Below are 25,504 nucleotides of genomic sequence, written 5' to 3' on the forward strand. Positions count from 1 at the left end.
TCAACCCACATGGTACTGGGACTGGGCTCAGAGAACCCTCCTTGGATAGCACTGTGGGCTGTTCCCAGACACTAAAGAAATGCTAGAAAATTTTAAGAAAGGAACTCCAAAGTGTAGGGACTCTACTCTAAAGGAGTAATGAAGAAATTTTACAGTAATAACTCTTATCATTCCCATCTTTGAGATAAGAGACTGTTATGGTTTGAATGTGGTTTTCCCCTACCAAACTCAAACCAAGATGTAATTCCCCATTTAATGGCATTGAGGTGATGGAAAGTTTAAGATAAATTATTAGTCTTTAAGAAAGATTAATACTTTTCTCATGGGAGTACATTTTTGCTCCCAGGGTACAAAATCAGTAGTCTAAGAAACAGATTATTATAAGTGAGTCTGTCACCTCCCCTGAATCTCTGCTCCACATAGGCAGGCCAGTTTTCCACTCTCATACAATCCTGCATGAAGCCCTCTGTCATGTTGTGAAGCCTCCAGAAGGCCCTCAACAAATACCAGTACCATGCTGTTGAACATTCCAGACATCAGAATCATGAACCAAATAATCTTCTTTTCTTTATACATTACCCAGAACCAGGTGTTCTTTTATAGCAACACAAAATGGAAACTCAGGGAATAAATATCTACCAGCCAAGTAGAGAATTCACTGTGTAACAAATAGGACTTTCCAATAGTCAGCAGCTGATAACACCTACACAGTACTTTTTCTATAGCTCATTAAATTCTAAAATATTGTTATTATTTTTTAAAATATTTTGACAGCTTTAATCATCAATAAATGCCTTCCCTTTGAAAGAATTAAATCAGGATGTTGTTCTCATGCTGCCTAAAACATTTGAAAGAGAAAAAAATGTCAGAAGACAATTGATGAATATCATCTGTTCTCTACTTTTAGCAAAACGAATATTCCAGCAGATGTCTAAGTTTGCAGCCCACTGCTCCCCTAATCCTTATAATTTGTATGTATTTATACCTTTCCCATTTTATAATCAGCATTAGAGAAAAGTCATCAGTATTCACATTTGTGACTATTTATTTGTACTATAAACCTAGTATATTATCCAACAATGTCTCTAGCATATTATTCTAGTATATTTGTTTTTAATCATATATCCATTCTCTGGTTTTGGATTATTTTTCTTTAAAGAAATTGCAAATTCCATTCCTGAAAAGACTATAGCATATAATTCTCAAAGATGCCTGAGAGCATTTAAAATCATGTGCTTGTCTATGATTAGGTTTAGTCAGACACTCTCACAAATCTTTCATATGTATCACTTTATATTATTCTTGTAGGTTCTCAGAAGTAACAATATGACAAAGATCTGATAGAGGTCACATTTTCAAGGATTTTTTCCGTCATACAGAAAATGTTGATAACTGAATTTGCATCTGATTAATACTCCTGAATAAAAAGTAGAAGGAAAATTTATAGGTTGTTAGAAAAAATCATTTCCTATTGTTAATTACAGATATTTCATTTATCACCTAGGGGAATTTGCATGCCAAGAAGCTGGGTATATGCAGGTTATTTCCATATCTGACATTTTATTGAAAACTTCTTTAGAATAGCTGTATAAAACATTTCCAGAAGCAACTCAGGAAAGAGTTTGTTTGCCATTTTTTCCTTAAATCATGCCTGATTCCCAGTTGACCAGAGATGTATGAATCAATCATTGTCAAACATTCCCCTTTAAGTAATTGAAAATAAATTTTTATGTTGAGATATGTTCATTTAGATCAACGTTAATGGCAGGTGAGTAAAAGCCACATGGAGTGCCTACTTGAAGAAAAGTGAGAGTGTCTTAAAAATTGCATGTTATACAAAAGGCAAAAAAGCATTTTTAAATGTTAAGAAACACTGATTGCAATGAACTTTTTTTCCTCTTCTGCCTATTATGATACATTATGCTGCATGTATTGATCCCCATTAGGGCTTACTTCTTCACAGTTCATGTCCTTTCTTACATGGACCAAGTGAATGTCATCTCAAATAGAATACATCACTGGCACCTTTCTAGACTTTTTGCAATTTTACCTATTTATCACTCTTGAAATGGCTCAGTAAAAAACACCATGTTCATCATGCCATTTGCCACTTTGAAAATCTTCACTGAGCCTCTATTTCCTATCAGATAAAATGTCATGTTCCTGCCCCTTCTAACTCCAATTGCCTTTCTAATTCCACTCCTATGTCCAACATGCAAACTCAGGTATATTGGTCCTCCCGTGTCCCTTAGGCATGATCTTTTCTTCAGTCACAGAAATGTAATTCCCTGCATCCCTGACTGGCCAAATCATGTCCATCATTTGAGGTCATTTTTCCCTCATGAAATACAATTCCCTGGTATTCTGCACATATCTGTGACTTAAAAAATGTTTTCACAGGCAAATCTCAATTAATTTCATTTATCCTTTCAAGCTGATATAAACAGGAATGTTATAATACTAAGGCTCATAGGGGCCTTCTCTAACTGGATTCACGTTGCTCTCTCCTCTATTTTGCACCTACAACACCTCTAGTGTATTACTGGAGCAATCACTGGTGAATTGTTCATGTATTCTTTTTTTTATATTTGAGCTAATTTTTAATATTAATTCATTCATTTTTGCCTTATTGAGATTTTAAAATATGCCAGGCATTTTTCTGAGCAGTCTCTGTACTAGGACATTTATCGCTAGTATTTCTAAGTATTGAGGAAATCTCCTCATGTCAGGGACCACACACTTTTATGTCCCCAACAGTTCCTAATACAGGTGACATGTAAGAAATGTTTAAAGAAAGGGTAAAGCAAAAATAAACTGTCACTTCATCACATTAATCATAGTTTTAAATAAAAAAAATATAAATTCATCATCTAAACTTGACACTTTGCCTTAGTCATATTACATGCAGTTTATTTTATGAACTCTAAGTTCTAGAGTGTACAGTAAGGGGGAAAACAAAACAAAACATGCATACTCAAAGTCTCTTTCAGGACTTATCATTCTAAGTGATGAAACACTGGGTACCATCACTTTTAGGACTGAGGATAATTATTTAAACCTAAAATAATTGTGCTGGATATTCAGTATTTTTTGGAAAGGCTAATAGAGATAAAATAAAATACTAAGTTTCTATGTTGTATAACTGCACCTATTGATAAGTGAAATTGTTGTCATTAAAGTCTCATTGAGCATCAGTAGAATGAATAATGGTTCAAGCTTGTGTTTGTGACTGATTTCCAGATACAAAAGTAAGTAGAAATTCAGCTTTGGAATGCGCTTTCATCTTTAGGATGATCTTAGCTCAAATACAGTTTTGTATTTTTCCCAGTACAGAACAAGCAGATGCCTCTAACTGTGCTACTCATAAGAGATCAACAACTTGGTGAACAGAGGAATGTAAATCCTGTCATCTGTTCAGGTGTGAGGAGCAGGACCCTGGCAATGTGTGTCACCAGCCCTGCATTTGAAGATGAAGTCTGTGACCATGCTCTTTCCTCCACGCAAGAGGTTGCTAAAAGAGCCGACGTGTGACCTCAGACCTCTCCACAGACTACACAGAGCCCTGTTCTTTGGTTAGTGCTTGGGACCACCACTTGCAAGGACTTTGTTGCTTTCAACTTTGTCTGTTTGCAACAGAAAAAGCTTGACCCCTTTTCCTACGCTGAGTTAACTTAGCTTTGCTACAAAGCAGTCAGGACTAGATATACTACTATTCTTGCTTTCCCCAAAGCTCTGGCTAGAAAAACCTGTGATTCTACCATAATTTCTTCTTTTTCTCTGTGATTTTCTTCAATACCCAGAGCTGCAGGTTTTCAGAAGTCTTGTTACATAAGTAACATAATTTGCCATGTAAAACAGTCGGTTCATTTTGTGATAGTTCCTTAGAGGCAAATTTGAGAAGTAAAGTATGTTCAAAAGGTTTGGTTTTTAAAAGTGTAAAATATGGGGCTGTGTGGATTTAGATTTGAATGGACCTCAGGCACAAAACAGAGGTCCCTCTTGGTATAAAAGACTAGGAAATTTTTGTTCTACTTTTAGGATCTCTTGCTGCATGAGGGACTTCTTTTCCTAAGTGCCCTAGGGTCACCCAGTTAAGTCTAGGAAAGCACAATATCAGAAATTTCTTCAATCACTGTGTAAAGAAAGAATTATCACTTTACCAGTTCTACTCCCCTTCATGCTAATGATGTACATGAAAAAATGCTATACATCTCAAGCATGATTTTATTTTTTATTTTGAGACAAGAGCCTCACTAAGTTGCTTAGCGCCTCCCTAAATTGCTGAGGCTGGCTTCAACTTGTAATCCTCCTGTCTCAGCCTCCTTAGCTACTGGGATTATAGAGATGTGACACCATATCTAGCCAGAATATTCTTTAAAATTCTTGTATTCTAGATATTTTTATGGAAAGGCACTCTGTATCACTCTGGGGTAGTAGCACAATAAATTTCTAACCATATAAGTGGAATTATTAGGGATGTATGGCATACTGAGAAATGGAATTAATACTAAAGATCCTTTTTGCCTTTGTTTGTCTTTATTGTATAAGCACATTTAACCTTCTGTATTAATATTAGCAATCGGATTATAACTGAAAATTTGGTTGCATCTGCTTCTACTAATGAAAACTCCAGGTTTTAATTCCAGATTAGAGAATGATTCAATAATTAATGATAATCATATTTTATGTACAAACTAAAATCTTAGACTTATTTATTTACGTCCTTCATAAAGATGCATTTCAATGATTTTTCCACCAGTGAGAATATGTGCAACATGAAAATTCAGAAAACCAGTAAGTCCTGAATATGCCAGCTGAAGGATCTTGAAGAAGTCCCTTCACTCTCTGATCCTGTGCTCTCTGTGACAGTGATGTAAAACTTGTGCTGACAATATACACAGAACTGCTGTGAGGACCAAAGAAATCAGTACAAAGTTATGAGGGTTTGAAAGCCAAAAGTAATGTACAAATCTAGAGTATATAGCAGTACTTAAATGAATGTTTATTCTTGATATATAAATGTTTTTGACGATGAATTTATAATTTCCATACTAATCCTTAATTCTCATCTGAGGTCGTTTCTTAATGTGACTCTTTGATATGGTGTGTTCATCCAAGTGTCTCTCCTGATCTGTTCTTGAAAATGTATCATTGTAAAGCAAGCAAATGATTTCCTTAAGCTACAGAAGAAAACAGGTAGCAAAAACTGAGAGAGGAGATAAGAAGAATGACAAACAAATTGAACAGACCTACTAAGCACATTCAATTACTAAATAAATAGGATACATAAAGGTTCAAGAGCAAGAATACATGTACTTTTTAAGCCAGGTGTAATGACTTGAGAGGCTGAGGCAGAATTTCAAGTTTGAGGCCAACTTCAGTGATTCAGTGAGACCCTAATTGCAAAATCGAAAGAAAAAAAGAACTCGGAATAACAGGGATGGTGTACCCCTAGGCTCAATCCCCAGTTCTCCTTCTCTCCTCTCCTACCAAATATATGTAGTTTTGACTCAGGCAGACAGACCTATTTTTCAAGTATTAATCCTGCTGCATACTGACTATGTGAGACTGGGCAAATCACTAATCCAGTGTCTTTCAAAGTCCAGCCTCAAGACTAGCAACAGCAATGACACCACAGAAAGTGACTGAAACACAAAATCTTCAGTCCCCTCCCAGATCTGCTAAATCAAAATCTTTGGAAGTAGATCTCAAAAATATCTTTTAAGCACTCTATGTAAAAATGAAACATTCTCAAATTTGAGAAACACTCCCTTAAGCTATCTGAATAGATTTCTTTATCTATAAAATAGGAGTCTTCATATCAGTACAACTATAGTGATTGGAGATCAGGCATATGGAAAGTCTGGTGTATGTTAATTGTTCAATAATAGGCCAAATAATGTCAACCTTCCAGAATCATCTTGGTGCCATCCAGTTCATGAAGCCATGCTTAATCCTTTATGTAGGTATCACCTCTATGCATTCATGAAACCTATATTACCTTAATTCTGATTTTGGACTACATTATTATAACTGTCTTATTACTACTGTATTATTGACTAGATCTGTCTCTGGAACTATAGGTTTCTGGAACTTAGAAGAAGGGCTACACTCACATTTTTGGAATAATGTGTTTGCTACTAATACTCTTTTGTGTTATAACAATAGGATGCCTCATCTTCTGAAAAGTAGTCCAACAACTCCATATAATAGCTCATCATTTACACTTAAAAAATAAAAAATGAAGGGGGATGTGAAGAGTTGTCTTGAATTATGGTCCCCAATTCCTTCCTGGCTGTGTTGAGCTGGGAACTTCCTGTGCAAAAGCGCAGGTTGAGATGGCCCAGCTGCTATGGTGATGCTGGCCAGAGGAGGCTATGTGCAAAAGCACCAGCTTTATCAATTGGAACCTTGGACTCAGACACCAACACCCAGGGATAGTGAATTCTGTGCACAGCAAGATGACCTTAAGGTCTCACAGGTTTTGATGAATCTTTCAGACTGCCTATTTTGCTAAAAGTTTCTTGCAAATAACCTTTTGATGACAGATCCTATACAATAAATGTGCTGAGCTAGCTCTTCCCCCATCAGGGATTGGCTGAACCACTGGCCCCAGCTTTTTCTCTATGTGTGACTGTTTGTTTTTTCTTTATCCCCCATCACCCCTCAAGTTTTTGAATTAACAGCCATGCTGATCATGGCAAATCTTCATGTGTTTGTTTAGTTTCTGAGGTTTCTCTTGCTGTCAATTTCTAATTTCATGAAATTCTGATCTGATAAGATGCAGAAAATTATTTTAACATTTTTGTATTTTTTAAGACTTGCTTTGTACTAAAATATGAACTATCTTGGAGAAAGTTGCATGAGTTGCTAAAAATATTGTGTGTTCTAATGTTGGATGGAATATTCTATAGACGTCTGTTAAGTTCATTTGATCTAAAGTGTACTTTAACTATGTTGTTTCTGTGTTGTTTATTTGGATTATGGTCCCTGTCTGGATGACCTGTCTATTAAGAACAACTGGATATTGAAGTCAGTCACTATAATTGTATTGAGGCCTCTCTGTCCCCATATGTTGAGTAGAGTTCATTTTATAAAATTAGGTACACAAAAGTTCAGGCCATATATATTTACAATTTTTATATGTTCTTGGTGGATTATTACCTTTATTAATATGTTGTGACCTTTGTCTCTTCTGACTAATTTTGGTTTGAATTCTGCCTTTTTGAATATGAGTCTATTTACTCCTTGCATGTAGATTCTGTTTGCATAGAATATCACTTTCTATCCTCACTTTAAACTTGTGGATGCCTTTGCAGTGAGTTGTGTTTTTACAAGCAATAAAGAGTTGGATCTTGTTTAAAAAAAAAAAGAAGAAGAAGAAGGGCTACACTCATTTTAAATCTATCAGTATATTTATCATCATAACACAAGCCTTGCCTTTCCGTAGGATTGAATAGGACTAGTGACTGTCTCTATTTCATGAGATTATTGTGAAGTTTTAAATATAAAGCTATTAACATAGTACCTAATCCCAATAAGTGATGGTTATTGTTATAATAGTATATTAAATGCTATTTTTAGTAATATATATTCAAGAAGCATTTGTTGGATTTACCTGAATTGTTGAATTTCCATGAACATAAAGGTCATTTCTTAAAGTATCATTTGCAATATAGCTTTAGAATATGAGGAAAAGTTAGCAAGTATTGGCCTGTTTATGAATTGTTATCTGCTTATGAAAAGCCAAATAAGCATGTTATGCTAGTCACTGTCCAATATACCATAAGCATTTTTTTTTGACTCTTTAAATTCTGGGTAGTAATTAGCATGTTTTCCTAAGCAAACTACAGTATTTGAGCCAGTAGTAATTGAATTAGTGCTTATGGGTTCTAAGAGAAAACATACTAGTGAGCAGGCAGCTGCTATTCCTGATGCATTTGCCATGGGAACAGTCTCATGGTGCCGCAGTCCGGCTGGGCAAAATAACCGGGAGGTGACAAGCAACTTGAAGGTTGAAGCAGCAACTGCTTTATTGTGGAACAGCAGAGGTATATATACCCAACTGATTACACACAGCTTGACTCAATTAGCATCATCCAGATACAGTAATCAGCCAATAAGGAATCCCCACCATCTTAATGGCTTGGTGGAGTTGCCTCACAAACCACTCCTCCTGGCAAACTGCCAGGCGCCATCTTGACTTGATTGCAGCCCCCAACATCATGGAGCAACTTCAGATTCTGCTTATGAGACAGTGGACAAGGAGAGGAATTGACTAGAGGACGGAGACCTTCTAGGGAGCTGGGCAGTTTATGTTTTGGTTGTTCAATTAACACTTTGCAACCCATTTTCCATAATATTCAGTAGATCAGTACTTTTTGGACAGCTTTAGCATAGTGTAGGAGTCCATGAGGGCATGTGCCCAAACTTCTTTCCCATCCATTACACTTAATGAATAGGTTTTTATCCCCCTCTCCCACCCATCTTTTTTTTTAAGATCATGGTGTGCATTGTGCAATCATTTTTTATAGTTATGATATTATATTACTTATCTATTGCTGCCATAAGAAATTATAGTAATTGAAAAAAATCCAATTCTGCTGCTGCTCAGTAAGGACAATGACTCAAGACACAAACTAAAGGGAGAAGATACAACTTTACCAGTGGTCAAAGACTGAAAAACTGGGAACTTTGCTTGAAAACCAGCTTTTGCATTCCAGAGAGTTGAGGGGTTATAGACAGATAGGAATAATGAGAGGGAAATGCGCTAACAAAGAGAAGGAATATTTATGTCTAATCTGCAAAAAGAGAGATCTTTCAGGAACTCAAATGCCATCTCTTTTCACTCTTTTTATGGTCTGATGTTTCCAGTCAGGATAGCTGGTAGATATATTTATCCCTGAAGTGGAAAGAAAGAGACTAAGCAAGTCTATGTCAAATTACCTCTAAATTATAATTCTGGACAAAATGTTTGTCTAATGATCAACATGTCTACATGCATAGCTGAGTAGAATCTGATTCAAAGGTTAAAACAGCAAAAGACATAGACACGATATGAGAACAGAGATGCCATGTATTTTCATTTCATTCCAACTACCCAAAAGAAGTCTATAGGCCCAAGTGAACAGTCATTGTTTTCAACAAAAACAGCTTTTAGTCTCTGAAAAGTAGCCTAGACAACTGCTATTTTAATTCAGATGCCAGAGGTGTTATCAGTAGCAAGAATAGTAAGACTAATAATGCATAGGTTAGAAGTCAAACATGAGTCTAAGCAGGCTAAAATTAAATTATCACCGGGGCTACATTCCTTTCTGGAATCTCTAGGAAGAATCTTTTTTGTTTTGCTTATTCAGGTATTGGCAGAATTTAATTCCTCATGGTTATAGAACTAACTTCCTGGTTTCTTTGGTAGCTGTCAGCTGAGGAACTCAGCTTTTAAAGGTCACCTGTGTCCCTTAGTATTAGAGTCTCTTTATCTTTAAATCACTGAGTGAAGGATGAGTCTTTTTCAAGCTGCGTCCCTCTAACTGACTCTTCTCATTCTTCTTCTTCTATGATTACAGGGTTCTGAAAATGATAACCCAGGATAATCTACCTAAAATTAAAGTCAATGGATTAGAAAATTTAAAACCATCTTGAAAGTCCTTTTTGCCACTTAATATAGCATAATCAGGGTATTAACATCAATGGTCAAAGATCATGGGTGAACCATGTTTTGCCCACCAATGGCAGAAGGTATTTTCTGAAATATTTTACTCCTGTAGTTAATATTGTGTCAACAATAGTTTAATTCTAATGCAAGCATTTTGTACAGTTGCATTAAATTTAAAGATTTGAGTTTTAATTGTGGGAACAGATGGGAAAGGAAAGGAAGAGAAAGCAAAGCAAGGGAAGGGAAATGATGGGGCTTGGGAAAAGGAGGTACTGAGCAGGAGTGGGGAGGAAGAAAGGAAAAGAGGGAGGAGAAAAGGGAGCCCTATTGTATATATTCACAGACATTCTCATCAATTTTTATAACTCATGAAGTATGGGGAAATGAGATTCATTCAGGAATTAAGAATAAATTTATGGGGGCTGGGGATGTGGCTCAAGCGGTAGTGCGCTCGCCTGGCATGCGTGCGGCCTGGGTTCGATCCTCAGCACCACATACCAACAAAGATGTTGTGTCCGCCGAGAACTAAAAAATAAAAAATATTAAAAATTCTCTCTCTCTCTCCTCTCTCACTCTCTCTTTAAAAAAAAAAAGGAATAAATTTATGACTCATGCGATTTCTGTGTTCCCATATCACAGTGGGCAGATCTGTCATGCCCAGATAACACTGTATTATTCTATGTCATCCTCTGCTAAGTCATGAAAAAGTTTGCGGCCTACCTTGTAAGTAGTGAAATAAGTAAAAAATATCCTTACAACTATAATAAAAGAAGGAAACACCGTAGAGCGTCAGAACCACCCCAGAGTCATATGTTGCTCCATGGTTTCTCATTATATACTTAAGTTGAAAGGAACTTTTGGAAATTTTCATCCACAGAATATTTCAAAGTATTATACAGTGTCATTCTACTGAACAGTTCTTAGAAATAAAAGTGAGTGTCTGTGTAACTTCAGTGCTGAATTTGTTTTTTTCTTTTCTTCTTAGTAGAATTAGCATATCATTTTGAAAATTCTGTCCATTCCTGAGAAATACCTGATGCTGACAGAGGCCCATGCTGGCAGTCAGTGGACCTGCCTTCAGGTCCAGACCCCACTGTGAAATTCAAGCCCAACCAGGCTCTGGGTAATATTCTTTGCCTCTGATTTCATGTCAATTTCATCAAAAATGGAAAAGATGAGGGGAGGAAAAAGGGGAGGGAAAGGAAAGGTACTGGAGAATGAAAATGACTAAATTATATTGCTATATTGTATACATATACAAATATGCAAAAATGAATTCCACTATTATGCATAATTATGATGCATCCATAAAAAATAAATTAAAAAATGGAGTCAGCAATAGAATTTCCTAGATTTATGAAGGTGATATTTTTTGTTTCCTGAAATCTATTTCAAATTAAAGAAAATAACTGCTAATTCAAATTATTTGGTAATTTTCTGTGATGTGATATGAAAGCAAAACAGTAGATACTCTGTCTCCTTAGCATTCATGTCATAGCTTCTCTCTGACTCACACTTGTGCCTTCCTCTTCCATAGCATTCCCAGGTCCAGGGACAGTCTCTGGTAGATTTAATCCAATCAGAGTAAAATTCCCTATTGCTACAGTGATTGATTCAGTTAATCAGAGCCTCAGCCAGTTAGCATGTGGCATTCCTCTAGCTGCAAGAATTGTTCAGGAATGACTTAATTAGAAAAAAACAAAAAACAAAAAAAACCTGTGTGTGTGTGTGTGTGTGTGTGTGTGTGTGTGTGTGAGAGAGAGAGAGAGAGAGAGAGAGAGAGAGATATTTCAGGAGAGCATATACTTTCTCTCTCCCTCTGTCTTTCCGGATATGCATGAAAACAAAAAAGCAATTACAAGTAGATGCTGTTGGTAGCCTTCTCATTGTCATGAAAAATGCCTTTTGAAATTAACATATACCAAAAAAGATTAGAAATTCATGAGAAATAGAACTAGAAACTTGACCAAACTTTGCCTGAAGTCTGTGCTTTTTGATTTTTGTGAGCCTCAAATTCCCTTTAATGTTTAAGTTAGTTTTATTCAGATTTTCTATTACTTTGAGTTGACTGTATCATAACTGATATACTGATAAACTGGCTGTCGTGGATCTTATGGTTTGAAAGTTCAGATTATAGATAAGGAGACAGAATATTACACATGACTGGCCTATAAACACACTTAAGTGAAAGAATTCCTTCCATGTGGCACATCATAGAACTTACATATCTTAGGCCATAGTTATGGTTTTAAAGTATCTTTAAACATCTTGGATTGGATATCATGAATTAAGATGACATTTTTCTCTTGGTGAATTGTAATTCAAGAGATTTTTTGAAATATGCCCTCCTCTGTGATAGTTCCCTGTAGTGCATTCCTCTGAGTGTGGCCTCTTCACTGAAACCTGTAACAGTCTTTAGGCAGATTGCTTACTTGAGCATTTTGAGGATGGAGATGATGCTTTGGTCATTTATGTATCTCAAGCTTTTAATATAATGCCTTGAATTTAATAACTATCAACAATGTATTTTGAAGGAATGACTCGAAAAAGCACACATGTACAAAACTGTTTTTATATAGATGTGGTCCTGTTTACCTATTGTATGGCCCTTGAAAGAAGGAGCAAAAATTCACAATACCTAATACATCCAGGTACATAACAATTGCTCATTCGTGGTATTGACTATCATTTCGTAATCACATAATAGACTTGCATTTCTTGTTTTTAAAAGAAGGATAAATATATTCCAAATAATCATCTGATTGTTCTTCATTGTGCTCTGGAATATCTTTACCAAAAATACAAAAAATTAGCATTTTTTCCAACCTTTCTCTGCACTTAGTTTCCTTTCTTTGTACAAGAGATCTAGAGGAAATTGAACATGTTAGCTGTTGTTTTAGGCAGCTGGGGTTTTTTTGTTTTGTTTTGTTTTGTTTTGTTTTTTTGTTTTGTTTTGTTTTGTTTTGAGCTGTGACTCAAAGATCTGACCAGAAGAATTTCAGGGAAGAAAAGTTTGAGGACTCACGGTTTCAGAGGTCTCAATCCATATACAGCCAACTCCATTCCCCAGGGGCTCCAAGTGAGGCTGAACATCATGGAGGAAGAGTATGGCAGAGGGAAGCAGCTCACATGATCAGAAAGCAGAGAGAGCAACTCCGCTCACCAGATACAAATATATACTCCAAAGCCACGCCCCCAATGTCCCACCCCCTTGAGCCTCACTCCACCTGCCTTCAGTTGCCATTCAATTAATCCCATCAGGTATTTGCTGCTTGGGTTAAGGCTCTTGTAACCTAATCATTTCTTGCATTGTCCCACGTGAGATTTGGGGGGACACTTCACATCCAAACAATAACTGCTGTATTTCAATTGTATGTTCTGACCTTGGAACACAGTTTCTTACCTACAAAAACCCAGATACTAATTTATTACTGTTCTAGTTTTTTTTTTCCCTAATTAAGAAAGAAGTATACTTTAGCTGAAAATTCTTGGAAAAATATGATACAGTATGGAGCAAAAAGCAAGTATCTTTATTGTTCAAAAATAATCATTGATAATATTTTGTTGTGTTTTTGTTCCGCCCTAAAATTGAAGTCTTACTGAATGTACATTTTCCTATCTTGTTGCTTCTCTATGGATACTGTAACGTAATGATTTTTCTATGTCATCAAACACTCTTTATTAATGTTTTATTCCAGTTTATTTTAATGTCTATGTAATAATAATAATAATAATAATAATAATAACAATAACACTTAGAACTATGTTTCCTGTTTTTCAGCCTTTACTCAAAGCTATAATGTGGACCCCTAGCTTAATCATCACAGAAAGAATGAAGTGGGTCTTCTCATTTCCATCCTCACATACTGGATGAGGGAACTGCTGTGAAAGCACTTATGTGCATGGTCACAGTTAACAAGTTGCTAAATAACTTGCTTTCCTTAGTGAAAATCTTTGTATTTTTCTTAGTCATATGTTTCATTGCTTTCTCAATTTATACATCATTTCCCTTTCTAGGTGGTTTATTATTTTTGAATTTAAATTATTGAATTAATGCTCAATAATCAGGCTGGTTCCCTGCTTCAGTATCTGCCAAATTTGGAGGTAGCTCCTTTTTCTGGGATAATTGATCCCAGCTCTCATAATCACAATTACAGCTAAAATTCAGGATATCCTGATGAGAAATTGATCCAATATTTCACAAGTTCTTTTCTCTATTGATTAGGCAACCCAGAGAATATCATGGTATTAGCTGCATTGTTAGCAGCTTTTTGCCCCAAGTTAGGGATATTTCTCAGGCCAAGATAAAAATCCTAGGCTATAATTCCTCCACCCCTGAGTTGAAAAGAAGCGGTGGTAGGAGCTGGTGCCAGAAATATATTTATAGGTTTATTTGTTGGCTCATCTTGAAGAGGGCTCAAGCAAAAATGGGTTATTTGGACTCTTCATTTCTTTACAGAAGTTAGGAATGTGAGCACATAGAAATCCTATTGGATTTCTTTTCATCTTGTTGGAATTTAGAAGGGGGCACATTTCTCCCTGATCTTTTCTCAGATAGCCATATCAAATAGTCAACTGCAGATGGCAACATGAAATGTAGCTTTATATGGAGGATTACCTGTTCAACTATTTTTTTTTCTGGAGCATTGAAATGTGTCAATTTACTGCTGATATACTCCTTTACCTACAAAATTTCTGACAAACCTGAAAGAAAATGACAATTAGATCGGAATTGTGGATATGCCACATCTGAGAGATGACTTTTTAAATTATATTTTGCCTTTATTTACTGATTTATTGATTTATTTACTTATTTTATTTTGATATTGGATGTTTTTTGTTTTGATAGAGTGCATCTTCTATGTGAACTTTCAAGTGTCAGCTTTTTTGCTTTTTTACTTAGATTTTGTTAGTTACTTGTCTTCACTACTAACTACCTAAAATCTTATCACTTAGTATTCACTATTTGTGGAAAAAAAGAAAAGTAAATAGCATTCTTACAAATGAAGTATTATCCATAATTCCCAAAAGAGTGAAGGAAAGATTATAGTTTTAGATCTCTTTGTAGTCTTTGATTTGAAACTGCTCAATAATGAATTATTTGATAGAGCTATTACTACAATATGAAGTGGATTATGCATGTTTTTCCAATTTCTTTGTCTCCTAGAGTTAGCAGTGATTCTGCTAACTATTCATTAAATCAAAACAACTACAGCAGCAACAACAAAGGAATGCACATAAGAAAAAAAATGCAAGTATTCATTTTCCCAGTAATGGCATGTACCATTCAGTGAACCTTCCAACGAATGTGCTTTAACAAAATAAACATAAATAGTGTCCCTGAAGGCCTATTTCCTAGACATTGAACTTGGAAAGCTCATGTATATTTTAATTTAATTTTATAATAACCCATTTCACAGGTGAGATCATTGAGGTCTAAAAGTTCAGTAAAAGATCTCACAGATCTGTAGGGGAGCTATAACTTGTATTCCAATTCTTACTGAAAAGTCACATGTTTTTCTTCTAACTACACAGTCTCTTACTATGCCATAGAACTCTTTTTTTTTAGAGAGAGAGAGAGAGAGAGAGAGAGAGAGAATTTTTTAATATTTTTTATTTTTTAGTTATCACAACATCTTTGTATGTGGTGTTGAGGATCGAACCCCGGCCACATGCATGCCAGGCGAGCACGCTATGGCTTGAGCCACATCCCCAGCCCTATGCCATAGAATTCTAAGGAAAATTCATCCTTATATTTTCACACATACTTTAGTTAGCACAGCATAGTAGTTCTGATTGGTTAACTGAATACTTGTTGGTTTCCTTTGTTTTTTTGTGTTTCTACTTGTGTGCACATATATGTGTTTGTGTGCGTGTGTGTGTGTGTTTAATATGCTAGCATGTCTTTCATGTTAAATATAGACTTATATTCAGTAAGGCATATACATCTCAAGCCATTTATTCCTATAGCTCTGGATAAGATGTACTCAGAATAAATGACTTTTTTTCTTCATTTTATTGTACCCTACCCCTTCACTGTTCCCTGGACATGACATTATTTGTCTTTTATCTTACTGACCCCTTTGCCATATATGTTATGGTCTTATTAATGGCAGTTTAGCCTAGAGGGGACTGTCTTGAGAAATTAGTCATAATAAAGGATATAGATCAGTTGGACTGTGCTTTAATGCCATTGAGAAATTATTTATACAAGACTATTAAGTGTGATTACCAAACATTCAGGAAGCTAAAATGTTGTCTTTGAGAACCCAGCCACTGGATGTCTAGTGATGGGCAGAGACATCAATAAACTGTACTCTCTTTAGAAGCCAAGAAAGCTGAGCAAAGTATCTGAAGGAATTGGGTTTTTTTTTTAAATTTTTTTTTATTGGTTGTTCACAACATTACAAAGCTCTTGACATATCATATTTCATACATTAGATTGAAGTGGGTTATGGGTATAAGTGTGCTCTTTGAAGCTGACAGAAAATGGTGTTCAGTGTGTGCCAAGGTTAAAATGATCTTACTCAAGACTAAATTGAATGTGGTCACAGTTAGCAAAGGCCATTTACAATCATTTATGAACATATCAGATGTTTTCATGGGCCACTGTTATTTGAGAGACCAAAAAGGAATGGAAATGAATGAGTAATGCAAATAGGTTAGAAAATGTAAATCTTTCATTTTTGTTATTGCTTATGAGTTTGCCAAATGACTAAAGTTTTGTACTTGCTTACTTGCTTTCACTTGTTCATTTCTGATTTTCTGAATTAATCTCCTACATTTTAAACATCTTAAAGATGTTCCTTTTCTTTAATTCATTTAAGGCACAGGTACAAATTTAGAAAACAGAAGCATTTGAAAATTTGTTCTGAGTCAACATATAATACAATGTAAAGGAAAGTAAAGTCTGGGTCTAGAGAGAACAGGTGACTCACTTCTGCATAGCCTTGACCACTAAGAAGCCATTCATTGACTCTCTACTTCCATGCAAACAACCATTTTGCACTAAAGATATTAATGAGAATATTGAACTATGTCATCATTTGAGTACTAAATATATTTAGAAGGCATTTTTAGTATGACATTTAATGCTCACAATGACAACCATAGCTCACAGTATTTTGAACATTCAACCAACATCAAAGTTACTCAGAACAATACACTGAAAAGGGGACCGAAAAACATAAAGAAAAATGACATGACTTCTTTTTTAAAATGAAAGAGGTAGAGATGTCAAAAAATAGAACTAAGTGAAGTTTTATATTGACAATCAACAAAATTATCATAAGCATGCTTGTGTGCCAGTGTATGTATCAGTTTAAACATACTTTCACAATATTTTGAGCTTTGATTCTGGAATTTGCCCTGTGAGGTATGTAGCAGTTTTCTCTCCCTTTTGTTTGACTACTGACTGCAAATTCTGTGGCTTTTTTTATTATATTTACCAAAATAAATAATACCATCTGATCTCTGGTGGAATTTACATATTACCAAATGTTTCACATATGTTTTTCTTTAATCTACCAGTAAGCACTACTTAGTAAGGACCCTGTTATTATCTTTATTTAACAGATAGGAAGAGAGCATGTGCATTTGCAGTTCTCATCATTTCTAACAAGTTAGAGTATACAAACTAAGACCCAAACTTCAGAAACCAAATCAGATAGACTCCTGTGGGTTTATGTTATTGTGCATGGCCAGAGAAAGTAGAAAACTTTCCCGATAGAATAATTAGGAACACTTTTAAAAAGCTGGACTTGATAGTTGTTATATTGTGTTCAAACAATTTGCTTTGTTTTCTTTCCATCTCTTTATTGATGTATGAAACTCCTTATAAGTGTCCATTTCTTCTTTTACTCTGAATTATTTACAATCACTTTTGAAATCTGAGTAGACCAAATGATGAATTCAAATATATTCAAAATACCTATGTTAAATATGATAGGAAGTACCTGGAACTTGATTAGTATATGATGGCTACCAGATTCAGATAACACTAATAATTAAGGCCTATCAATATTCGCACAACCAGGGTCTTGTGCTACCAGATATAATTCACTGAGATGGGTATAATAACATTGCTTCTTTGATATTCCTGACAAATTGCATAACATACATCTAATCCCAAGGAAACATCAGACAAACTTCAACTGGGGGCTTTTCTCTAAAATAAATGGCTTTTCCTTTTTACAAATGTCAGGATCTAAAGAGAAGAAAAAGCCAAGTAAAAGAGACTAAAATAGATATGACAACAAAGTACTGTGCATTGTCCTCAGATTGACCCTGGACTTGGAAAAATAGGTACAGAACATTATCAGGGTAATTCTTAACACTAAAAGTAAACTATGGACTAGACAAATCCTAATGTATTAAATCAAAATTTCTGATTTTGTTGACTGAATTACAGTTTTATAAAAGCAAGTGCTTGAAAATATAATGGCATTCTTTTTGTTTACTATCCTTGCAAATTCTAAGTTTAAAATTATGTCAAATTAAATATTACTCAAAAATTATTTGCATTTCAAAAATGTGCCTTTGTCACACATCATACCCTTTACGTTTAGGGGATTCAAGTTTAAGGGGTTTCCAGTCAATGCTGCATTCTTGTTAAATTCTTCCAAGTGATGATTAGATACTGTCTAACTCTGCCCAAGTGTTCTCTAGTTTCTCCACTCCTTTTCTTTCTTTATTCCATTTTCCTCTAAAAAAACTTGGAAGTTACTAATAAACTGACAATGACCAATGAGTAATAATTTTTAAAGCATTCCCCTTTGATCAAAATATGCCTGGGGTGTGAATTAGAACAAAATGTATTCTATGGTTTTATAATTATGCGAAAAGGGATTCTACTGTCATGTAAAACTAAAAAGAACCAATAAAATAGATATAAAAATGATTGAGTAAAAATGTGAAACGTTTTTATTATGAATATGGAAAAATTGTCAGATACTGATTTTCCTATTTAAATGTCAACATCATCTCCGTTACACATTAATAAAACACATAAATGTTTTTGTCCATTGACAACATATGATGTTTTTATTTCAGTAGGTCATCAGTGATTTTAAGGTAGGGATATTTGTAATACATTCATTAAAAACAAGACTGGGATTTTTGAAATTTGAGAAGAATAGCTAAAACATCCTAAATTCTACACCTATTAAAATGGCCAAAATTCACAACCCTGAAAATACCAAGTGCTAGTAAGGATGTGGAACAAGAACTTTGACTCAGTGCTAATGGGAGTGCAAAATGGTATAGCCACTTTGGAAGACAGGTTTTTGTGTTTGCTTGCTTGTTATTTAGGAAACTAAAAACACATGTACAACTTGGTGAGGATTGTTAATAATGTGGGAGGCTTATGCATGTATGGGTTAGGAAGTAGATAGGAAATCTCTATAGTCTAATTAATTTTTCTTTGAATCTAAAACTGCTTTAAAAATAAAGTTTATTTGAAAAAAATTCTGCTTATTGATTATTCCATATTCTAAAAGCTGTACATATATCCCAATATAGAACATCAAAGATCAACTCCCACTGGAACTACATTCAACTAAAGATTACTATGCTTTGTTCATTCATGAATGCATTTATTAAGCAAATATTTACTTTGTCGACTCTGCTAAAAATTGAGAACATAATAAGATGTAGAGAGTCTCAGCTCTTAAAGATGTAACAAATTGGGTGTAGGTAGAATAAAGGCAATGGGAAAACAGAATAGCATAAAATAAATGCTACAGTTAGAGAAAACACCATTGAAGACCAAGAAAGGGACAAGCCAAGTGTGAGTGATAAGTAAAATTAAGTGATACATAAAACCTAGTAGAGGCTAGGTAATATTCAGGAAGAAAAAAAATATTGTGGACTGAGAAACAGAAATGTGATAAATCAGTAGGTTAAAGATGAGCAGGGGCAAATCCTGTGAACACCAGTATGCCAGAGGCAGGAGCAGAGGATTGCAGGTGGGTGTAAAGGTAAAAGCATTACAGGTCATGTGAGCTTAGTTGAGAAACTTGAATCTTGAGAAAAATGAAGAAGAGTATAAAAAAAAGCACAGAACTAGAGTCAGATCTGCCTTTTGAAAAACTTCATTGATTTTGGAAAAATTCATTGAATATCAGCCATTCTGAAAATTCACCTTGGGAGATATTTTAAAAACAGGACTACAGTCTCTTATTTAAAATTCTTGGGAGCAGATATGATTTAGAATTCACAATATGTCGGATTTCTAGAAACATTAACAGAGTAAATACACTGGATGTTGCATAAAAGCCCAAAAAAGGTCTGTAGTAACCTTCCAACAATCAAATATGTAAAATTATCTTCATGAAAATGTACAAATTTTCTCCTGAAATGGGACTGATCAGTTCAAACCAGATTTGTCACTAAATGAATTAAGATCAAATGTTTGGTTGTCAGAATATTTTGATTTCAGAATTGCAGATAAGGGATTATAAATGTATATTAGAAATATTAGATGCATGTATGAAAGCAATATGTCTGAAAACTAAAGCAAGCAATTCAATGACAATTATGATGTTGACAATGCAGTAGTATAACAATGATTTACAGTGTCTATTAAAGCATCAGTTGACTCAATTTGATTTATTGGCTGGCCTTCAACTCTTGTCACTGTTGAATATACTTTTCCCTCCTGCTCACAAAGGCAGACTGTTTACATATTTTCATACACACTAGATTTTTCTCTGGTATAAATTCTACAATATATTATGACTTGGAACCAATAAATTACAACCAAGTTTTTTGTTCACTTTCTTTTGTTATTTTGTGACCTACCTTCTTCAGCAACCTGTCAAGCTCTTTTAATAGCACATATATAAATCTCTAGTTAAAAAGAAGTTCACCCCATCATTAAAATCTGGCAACAAAGCTATGGGTAGTTTGAATTATGTTCTATGCTACATAATAACATTAAAGAACCACTGGGAAAGAAATGGATTTTTGGCTGAGTGAAGATTCCCTTCAGAAAAGCCAGTTTTGGGGACTGGGTTTTGGCTCAGTGGTAGAATGCTTGCCTAGCAGGTGTGAGGCACTAGGTTTGATCCTCAGCACCACATAAAGATAATAAAATAAAGGTATTGTGTCCATCTACAAATAAAAAAATAGCCAGTTTGGAATATATTATGGGTTGGATGTGAGGTGTCCCCCAAAAGTTCATGTGTGAGAAAATGTAAAAAGTTTCAGAGGAGAAATGATTGTGTTATAAGTGTCTTGCCCCAATCAGTGAACTAATCCTATCATACGGATTAATTGAGTGGGAACTGAAGTGGCAGGTTATGGCTGGAGGAGGTGGGAATTAGGGCATGGGTTTGGGGTATATATTTATATCTGGCAAGTGGAGTCTTCCTCTGCTATCTGACCACCATGTGAGCTGCGTGTTTCTTCCACACTCTCTGCCATGATGTTCTACATTACCTCTAGCCCTGCGGAATGGAGATAGCCTTCTATGGACTGAGACCTCTGAAACTGTGAGCCATCAAAACACTTCCCCTCTTCTATAATTGTTCTGGTTGGATCCTTTAGTCACAGAAGCAAAATAGCTGACTAAAACAGAGTAAAAGATCAGAAAAAATGTGGTAGTTGTTATTGTTTAGATATATGGTGTTCCCTAAACACTTGTGAGATAATACAAGAATATTGAATATTCATGGTAAAATGATTAGGTCATGAGAGTCTTAACCTAATCAGTGGATCAATCCATTAATATGCATTAATAGTGGGTAACAGTAGGCACATAGGTTATGGCTGGAAGAAGTAGGTCACAGGGGAACATGACTTTAGAGTTTGCATTTTGTCCTTAGTAGGCAGGGCTCTCTGCTTACTAGTTGCCATGTCCTGAGTTGCATTCTTACAACATGGCTTTCCACCATGTTGTTCTGCCTCATCTGGGGCCCAGATTTGTGGAGTTGACTGACCATGGACTGAACCTCTAAAGCGGTAAGTAAAATAAACTTTTCCTCCTTTATCTTATTCTTGTTGGGTCTTTTGGTCACAGAAATGAAAAAGATAATTAAAACAGTAGCTTTAGCTGGGATAGTTATATCAGTGTCCTTTGACCATGGCACACAAACATATTTCACCCCACGATCACATAAGGCAGAAAAAAAAATAAATTATTATTATGGGAAAATAAAATTATTCATTTATAATTTGAAGTACTTTAGAATGTTTCTTGCAGGAAGAGACTTTTGTTCAATCTTGATGAACTGAAAGTCCATGGGTAGAAAGGATGAGGTGGAGAGGTAAATCTATGGCAAGCATAAGAACAGAAGCAGTAAGATGTGTCTAGAGGAATCTTGCATAAGGTACCTACAACTATTATGAACTGTAAAGGTCATATTACATTGGCTCAGTGGTAGAGTGCTTGCCTTGCATGTGTGAGGCACTGGGTTCAATCCTCAGCACCACATAAAAATATAAATAAATAAATATAAATATAAATAAAGTAATTGTGTCCATCTACAACTAAAGAAATATTTAAAAAAAAGAAATTTTACATTGTTTTGCAGATAAATGGGAATTGCCTATAGGATGTAGTATAAACAGCAGATAAGTGAAAAAGAGTGATGCATGGGAGCGTAGTCAGTGATATAATACTGGCCTGCTTGTCTTGTGCAAAGCCTGGGTGCAATCCCCAGCAAAACCAAAAAAGAAAAAAAAAGCAAGGTAATATATTTTAACAACCTTTGTATTCAATGTACTAAACATAATAAAAATAAATAATGTTAAAATATATCTCAAATACACTGGTTTTCAACAAGATTAATTTTGTCTATCTCTATCCCCTACTTATCCCTCCATCTAGTATTTTTGTGAATATTTGTATAAGTATGTTTGTGTGTGTATACTGCAACATTATTCTCTGAATTTAAGAAAGTTCAAAAGTATTTCATGCAGAGCAACTCAACTATAAAATATTTAGCATGACTACTCACCATGAAATAAATATGTAGCCATCTTTTCCTGAAATAAAACCAGAAACTTGGTGTGTTCTTTGACTCATGGGGTGAGAAGGTCTCTCTTGAGGCTGTCTCCTACATTTACCTGCCTATTTCTTTAGGCAAAACAGTTTCCTTCCAAGTTGCTTTATAATGTTATTAGATTTCCCATTTGTATTCAACTGCAGTATATTCACGATCAGAATATGTTCGTACTGGTTTTCTCCAAAATAAAGCATCAAGAAAGTCCTTTCTACAGAACATTGAACTTCCTCTTCCTTATAGCTAAGTTCCTTAAATGAGAGCATTCCAATCATTTTTGTGTGTGTGTGTGTGTCTTCTCCAACTTTTCTCCATGGACAAGAGTAAAATGAGGTATAATATTAAATTTTTTTCTTTTATATTTTTAGGAGTAATACTGACTAAAAGCTAAAGAATAAACAAGTTTGGTGCATGAAGAGTAACACTAAGATCATAACTTTTGGAATACATATAGATTCTTGCATTTCATAAGACAAGTACAAATATCTTCTTTCCTGGCTGCACTATCCCCACACTGAGGCCACCAGAGTGTGCTTTAATGTAATATTCTGTAGACTTTAAGTAACCTGGCATAGATAACCTAGTTATTCTTGGCTTAGTATTATGTTTTGTTTATTTGTTTAGATACCTGTCATGAACTGAGAGGCAAATAAAATTTAGTCTAATCTTCTTACCTCCCCCCTATAAATACCAAAACCCACATGCACTCCTGACTTATAAAATGTGTCAGCATAATCCCTCCTAAAAGAACAATTGAGATGAGGTTAGAATGTAGAGTGTATATTTTGAAAGATTATCACCCTCTAGATAGATTATTAATGATACCATTGTTAAGGAGTTGACAGGTTCTAGGTTAGCCTGAAAGTACATTACAAACATTTTTTTTTTTTGCCAAGAACAAAAAAAATTACCTTTATCAGGAATATAAACTTGTATTACTGGGGAAAAAATCTCATGAGACATACAGTAAAATAAATACTTTGATAAAACTAGGACCAATGCCAAAAAAAAAATACCATCATAGGATAAAATTTAGGAATGCAAGAATAAATTTAGGGTACTGTGAAATTAATTACATACCATGTCATTTATTAAAATGACTTAGGTGTTTAAATGGTTCATATTTTAACAAATGAAAAATAATTTCTTTGTTAAGAATTCCTAAAAAATAATCATGTTATTAGAAAATATTGTAAAATTATTAGGAAAATTATTGAGTCAAAAAATCATAAAATAATGTTGAATTCCTTTTCATATACCTGTTGGTCATTTGCAGGTTTTGTCTGAAAAAATGTCCTTTGCCTATACTTTAAACAGGCAATTATTTTTTCTTTTGCATCACATGTCATTCTCATATATTTTGGATATTAGCCCCTTCACAGTTCTATGGTTTATAAGTATATTCTTCCATTTCTTAGGTTGTCTCTTCGCTCTATTATGTTCCCTAAGCTTTGGAGAAGGTTCTCAATTTGATGTAATATTGATGTAAATTTTTCTATTTTTTATTTTGTTGTTTGAGCTTTTGAGATCATAGAAAACAAAATCATTGCTCACACCAATATTATGAAGCTTTCTAGCTATTCTTTCTACTAATAACTTTATTTTATGGTGCCAGGTTTTAAAGTATGTTTTTTCATTTTAAGCTGAGTTTTGTGTATAGCTTAAAATAAGAGTCCTGATTCATCCTTTTGCATGAAAATAGTCAGTTTTCCCAACACTCTTGAAGTGATTTCTATTCCCCATTGTATATTCTTGATGCTCTTACAAAAAACAAATTGTTCATAAATATGTAAATTTATTTATTTTACTCTATCATCTGTTCCATTGATCTATGTAAATGTCTTTATGCCAGGATCATCCTGTTTTGATTACATAGCTCTGTAACAATAGTTTTAAATCAGATTGTATAATGCCTCCAAGTTTGTTCTCATTTTCAACATTGCTTTGGCTATTTGGGATTTTTTTGTTGTTGTTCCATAGAAACTTTAGAGTTGTTTTTTCTATTTTTGTACAAAATTCCATTAGGATTGTAATAGGAGTTGCATTGAATCTGTGTATTGCTTTGGGAAGTATGGACACTTAAAAATATTAAGTCATAATTCATGAAAGCAAGATAACTTTTTATTTATTTATATCTTCTTTAATTTTTCTCCTCATGGTTTAATACTTCTCAGTGTACAATTGTTTCACCTCTGTTGTTAAATTTCTTCACATTTTTATTTTGAATGAAATTTTTAAAATTCCCTTTTGTGATAGTTCATCATTATTATACAGAAATGCATATGAATTTTTATGTTGATTTTTTTATTGAAACTTTAATGAATTATATTAGTTCTAACAGTTTTTTGACAGAGTATTTAGGGGCTTCTAAATATCACATTATGTGCTCTACAAATGGAAATAATGTAATTTACTTCTGATTTGGAAATTTTTTATTAATGTTTTTATTTATTTTAATCAGTTATATATACATGACAGTAGAATGTATTTATGCACTTTGAGATATCAAACATAGGTGGGATATAATTTTTCATTTTCTGAGTGTACATGTTGCAGAATCATATTGGTTATGTAATCACATATATGCAGATGGTAATAATGTCTGTTTCATTCTACTATCTTTCCTATCTCCACATCTGTTCTCTTCCCCTCCTATCACTTCCCTCTACCTAATGTAAGGTAATGCTATTCTTCTCTAATGCCCCCTGCCTTATTGTGAATTAGCATCCCCATATTAGAGAAAACATTCAGCCTTTGGTTTTGTGGGATTGGCTTATTTCACTTAGCATGATATCCTCCAACTTCATTCACTTGCTGGCGAATGCCATAATTTCACTCTTCTTTA

This window comes from Spermophilus citellus (genome assembly GCF_964194105.1).
Source record: "Spermophilus citellus genome assembly, chromosome: 2".
Taxonomy (NCBI): Eukaryota; Metazoa; Chordata; class Mammalia; order Rodentia; family Sciuridae; genus Spermophilus; species Spermophilus citellus.